Source organism: Psammomys obesus, unplaced genomic scaffold (genome assembly GCF_907164565.1).
Source record: "Psammomys obesus unplaced genomic scaffold, mPsaObe1.curated_primary_1811, whole genome shotgun sequence".
In the NCBI taxonomy this organism is placed as follows: Eukaryota; Metazoa; Chordata; class Mammalia; order Rodentia; family Muridae; genus Psammomys; species Psammomys obesus.
Window position 1 is genome coordinate 5,849,545 of NW_026596162.1, and position 6,000 is coordinate 5,855,544.

The 6,000-nt window shown below is 37.3% G+C and overlaps 1 protein-coding gene across 1 annotated transcript in view; it reads right to left on the bottom strand.

Moving 5' to 3' along the window:
- Positions 1-6,000, bottom strand: part of LOC129667446 (uncharacterized) — a gene marked incomplete at its 5' end in the record, with an annotated part of 278,923 nt that overhangs the window by 207,144 nt on the left and 65,779 nt on the right. The gene's annotated exons all lie outside the window — the stretch shown is intronic.

Sequence of the window (6,000 nt, forward strand, 5' to 3'; positions counted from 1 at the left end):
CTTTGCCGGCTAAATTCCGGGTTCCATGCTTTGAATTTTCCTTCTGTTTTTAGTAACTTTAAGTACTTTAACCCGCTGATTTTCTACACCTCTCAATACATATTAGCAGCATGTGTTCATGAGCTGTCCCCTGATGTTTCCATTTGTCTTTTCATGAAGGTGGTCTATCTCTGTCGCTTGGTTTCTCATCCTGCTTCCTGCTGGTGAGTCTAAGGAGCCCGAGCCATCCTCATCTGATGAGGCCTTTGGTCCTTTTACTTGGCTTTGGAAGTCTCCCGTGGGTTTTATTGACAATTGCCTCATTTGGTGTACGTGAAACATCAGCTGTCTCACAGTTCCTTGTCAGCCGGAGGTACGATATGTTCGGCTCTCTAGAAATCTAGTATTATTTGATGGATTGTCTTTCTTCTCGGTGAACAGTATTCTGGGGCTTTGCTTCTGATACTTCTGTGGCCCTCACAAAAGCTTCAACAGTGGCCCTCTTGACTTCCCGAGCCAGAGTCTTTGTTCGTTCCAGAGTCATTTCGGTGTTGCTTGCTGTGTGAGAGGCTGATTGTTTCACAGTCTTCAAGATTTGACTTGTTTGGCTCTTACCTTGAGTTTATCTCTGTCCCATCACATTTTTCTACAAGAAGCAGCAAGAATCTACCAGACGGCATGCATATGCCTCAGGTTTGGAATCTCCTTATCTCCACCATCCATTTTCTAGGTATGGTCTCTATCTTCTTCAGAACTGCAGCAGGCAGTTGGCTACCTATCTCTCTGACACACCTTCAGAAGGATTGTATTTTCTCCATTTTGCAATGAAATTTTGTTCTTCTCACACAGGAAGGCTTCACCCCATGTCTGAAAGACTGAAAGTATTCTTGTCACATTTTTTCTTGAGATAATTCAGCCCTTCACTCAGGTCCTCCTAGAAGTTCACAGAGCATCTTTGAGGTCCCAGAGGATTTGGGCTTTGGGATAACCATGTTCCAGTGTTAGAACCAACACCTGATTAGAGTCATTATCTACAATCCATCCATGATGCAGTCTACGGCTCCCAAGTTTTCCTGAGACTGGAGACTGAAGGGAATCTTATGCACAGCTTTCCCCCTATACACCTGCATGGGAGAAGAAGCTATGGACAGTACAGGTCCAGTGATATGTATGTATGGAAAGGCCATCACGGAACCCATCATTTCATATAATGTTAACAAAAACCAGAAGGGTACACATACATCCATTTTAAAAAGATAAGAAATGCAGAGGTCTATAAATGATCAGTAAACAGAAGAAACCTCTGTCAAAGTAAGGATCACACACACAAACATATATAAAATATATATGTGTGTATACATGCCTACATATGTAGTCAAAGTGTATACAGCAAATCATCTATCTGTACCTTAAAATTCCATGTATGGTAGCAAAAGTAAATTATTAAATATTAAAATGCCCTTTAAGGTCACTGTCAGATCTTTTGTTTCTTCAAGTAATATAAATATCTACATGAGTTTTGCTACCAATTTTACATAAAATATTTTCTCTGGTCTTTTAAGCATTTAAAATTTCCCCAAACAATTATGCTTAGTTAAGTATGTACTAACCATTAATGTTGACATATTAAACCTTCATATGTCAATCATGCACATGCATTATTCTTGAACATGCCGAGCATACGTGTGCATATACTTAAGAGCTCTACTCTGGTCATTGAAATGAACGCCACGGAATGAAAATCCAAAGTTAAAGTTTTAAATAATGAGAATTTATAAAATATTATCCTTAATTTTATTTTTTTTGAGATTAAAATATAATCACATCATGTTCCCCTTCATTTTCCTCCTTCTAAACCTTCTCTCATACCCTTCCTTGCTTGCTTTCAAATTCATGCCTCTTTTTCCATTAATTGATTTTGATATGCATATCTGTATACAAACATATATATATATATATACATATACATATATGTCATATACACATGCATTCCTAAATGCATAAGTACAACCTGCTCAGTATATATAATGCTACCTATATATATGCTTTTCTGGCTAGTATTTGGTATTAGATAAGCAATTTGTGTGTTCTCCTAGATAAGCCACAGGTTCAGTGAGAAACCTGTCTCGAAAAATAATGTGGAGAATGATTGAGGAAACCAGTCAAAGTCAAACCTTGGCCTCCATATCACTCACACACACAAACACAAACAGACACACACACACACACACACACACACACACACCACATACATGAATACACAAATACATCACATAGGAAGAAAGATAGAGTAAAATTAGAAACAATGTTTGTCACAGTCCATTGTACCAACTTGTCAGAGCAAAGTACAGAAGTCTTCTGCTCTTTGCTCCTAATTTGCACTATAAGCCTGGCTAGAAACAGGTAGTAATGATGATGTTGTTGTAAAGATGGACTGCCCGGCAAGTTCCTCACCCAAATTAATTAGCTCATCACTCAACAGCAACACTGTCTTGTAAAGTCTCAAGGGAGGACAAAATATAGATAAGTTATTTGTTACAATTTAATATAAATGACCTTTATTGCAGTTCCCACAGAAGCGCTCACATCCATCTGAAGCCTGAAAGCCACAGTACTGTCAATCATGTCAGCATTCCCATCTTCTGAGCTCCCACCATAATCAGTTGTTAAGCTTAAATTGTAGCCATCTATAGATTTTTCTATCCTGCATCTCTGAACTTTTCAGATTTCTTGCACAAACTACCTAAAAATCTTCTTTTAAAAAAAGTATTTTCAGAAATATTCACTAGTCAAGAAAATCGGCTTGACTAGTCAGACTTTCTATCTCTATGGTTAGATAGCATATGCATCATAAGAAGAAATAATTATTTTGACTTCTAGTCTCAGAGGTTTCTGTTTATGGTGGGGATAGTGTGTCAGCCCAGAGGAGCTCATTTCACATATCCCAGAAGCAGAGAGGGAGAATGCTTTTGCTTGCATTATTTGGAAATTCCCTCTTTTCTCTTGGATTTCAATGCAGCAGCAAGCCTATGGGATAGCACTACTCCAATTCAAGGTGGATCTTGTTCTCTTAGTTAGTCTTTGTTAGAAATGTTCTCAGAGCCAAGCCCAAAGACGTGCTTTACTTGTCTTCTGGGCATTTCTCAGTCCAAACAATTCGAGAAGAAAGATTAATATTGCACTTACGTTTTGTGTTATACAACTAACGGCCCTGAGAAAATAATTCAGATTGAAGAATTAACCTGAGAGGCTTGATATTTTTTTAATTATGTGATAAGATGAACAAAGGAATTATACTCACAAACCCTCCACAAGGGACTTACATCATGATAGAAATTACCTGACACATGTTATCTACAATCCTGTTTCCTAGATTGATTTTTATTATACCTTTATTTAAAAAAGAAACAGAAAACATCAAAAATTCCAAATTAATTAACTAAAATATATAAGGAAATGTTACATGTAAGTTAATACCATGCAAGTTATTTTTAATTTGCTTTTTCATGACATACTTCCTTCTCTTTGAAACTAATAAAGGTCTCATCCCTGAACCAAAAAAGGATATTTTCATTGCTCTGTTTTGTGCTGCTGTAAGAAAATATGCTGTGTTTATAAAGAAAGTTTTGGTGTAACCCACAGTTTTGGAATTCTAAAGTCCAAAATCTCTTCAGCTCCTGGCAAGATTTCTACTAGATGAATTACATGGCAGAAAAGTGAAAAAGGGAAGCATCCTTACACAGAAATGTCCACAACAACGGGACAGATCAGCGTCCTCACAACCCACTCTTTCAGTACCACCCTAGTCCCAGGAGAGTCACAGCTGCTGCGGACAACTTTAGTCCATCCCACGGGTGGTGCCCTGTATTCTAATTGCCCTCTGAGCAGTTTCATTTCTCAGAGATTCACCACTACCCAGAACCTTGAGACCCATTATGCTGCACATGAGCCTTTGGGATCTCAGTCAAACCACATCCTAATCATGGCAGTGAGCACCCAGTATGTACAGGAGTATGCAAAAAGACATATGTCAAGAAAATACATGATTTGTCATGTTATTCTCAGAAATGTGTAATCAGATGCAAAACAAGCAAACAAACAAACAAAAAAAAATCCCTTGAAGTAGCTTGGAGAGGTGTGAAACCTAAGGACTGAAGAGCACAATATATATTATAAGTTTATGAAAACCAAATTCCCCGAATGTATTGAATGTTTAACTTATTTTTAAAAATAACTGCTTTATGGGACATATCTTAGAGGCCAAATGGGGAAAATATGTTTCTAATGTTAAACACAAAGTCACGCTTTCTGCTTTTCAACTAAATAATGTAACTACCAATGACCTAATGCCATCCAAACTGTTTCTCCACATATCCTGTCTTTTTATAGACATGGTATCAGGGAAAACAAAATGAAATATTCAAAGATGAATAATTGCTTCCAGGAGGAAGCAGTAGTCGAGTGTGTCTATGGGACGTCTGCAGCACAGCTAATCCACTCAGGATGGCAGGCCAGCTTGCTGGACAGAGGAACCCTACAGTAGATGCTTCTGACGGGGTCCTGCTAGACAAACATTTGGGAAAGCATATTTAAGGGACAGCTGGCTAAGTTAGAGCACAAACTGAATATTACACAGTGACTACGGTTTTTATTAACTGTGTTGATGTTAGTTGGGTTGAGGTCTTATGCAAAACAAAGTAGGAGTTTTGGGGGTTTGCTCTGCATGCTTTTTACAAAACTAACAGCCAGCCATGAGCAGCTCCTCCTTTAACAATACCCAGAAGTTTCTTATTAAGCTGCTATAGGGACCTCCTTCACAGGCCAGCAGTAGAACCAGTTAGGGGAAATGGGAACCAGGCAGAGGAATATAAATATTTTATTTTTAGCTTAACCTTTGGGAATATACTTTTAAAAATAAGGTAGATTATTTTGGCATGTAATCTTCAGCCAGGGAGTCACATATTTTTACATAACAATCCTCACCCTGCAGTTCAGCATCTTTGCCCCGGTCAAATTTTTCTCTCTGTATAGATCCCTAATGTAGCTATACTGTATCGAGTCTGTGTTCTAAATTGCTCCCCCCCGCCCCAAAGGAAAATCCTACAGCTCAGAACCTATTTGTGCATTTGGAATACTGTATGAATTTGTTTCTATTTCATTTTTGTTTGAGACACGTTGTCTCATAGCCTGGGGTATCTTCTGCCTCAGTTCCACAATGCTGGAATTATAAACATTCACCACCATGCTCTTTCCAGAATGCGCGCACACACACACACACACACACACACACACACACACACACACACTTATGAATTATACAGCGCAGCCTTGAATATATGTTTTACAACATATTTTGTTGTCATATGCTACCTTCTTTCATAGTGAATGGAAAATTAGACCGAGAAGAGGCATCACAGAAGTCACCAGGATGGTGTAACACGTTTCATCACACTAGCAGAGTTCCTATGGTTGTGAAGTCCTACTGAATGATGCAGAGAGATAGAAGCATGATTAGTCATCTCCTTACTTAAACTAGAACAGATATATCAAAGATTTAGGAGTTCAGATTCTTTACAAAATTTATCCATAACCTTATTTTTCACTTAAAGTATGATGTTAATTGACAATTCTAAAAATGTGAATTATCCACTGCATTTCACAAACTTTTTCTTTCTCACCACAAGTGGTCAATGTTGGTTACGCAAATTTCATTTTAGGGATAGTAGAGTGAAGACAACCATACACACTTACAAATGGCCATTTATGAATAATTTTCACTAAAATAATACAAAGGTGAGGAAAGTGTGTGAAGGAACTTTCTTAACGTTTGTTAATTTTTGCTCTGAAAGCATCATATACATGGGTATTTTCAAACATACAATTTTTGGCACTGTTTAAGTATCCCCATCATAATGGAGTTATTCGTCTTAAGGAATACTTAGTATTTCTATTCCTAATAACAAATGTTCTAATATAATATAATATAATATAATATAATATAATATAATATAATATAATATA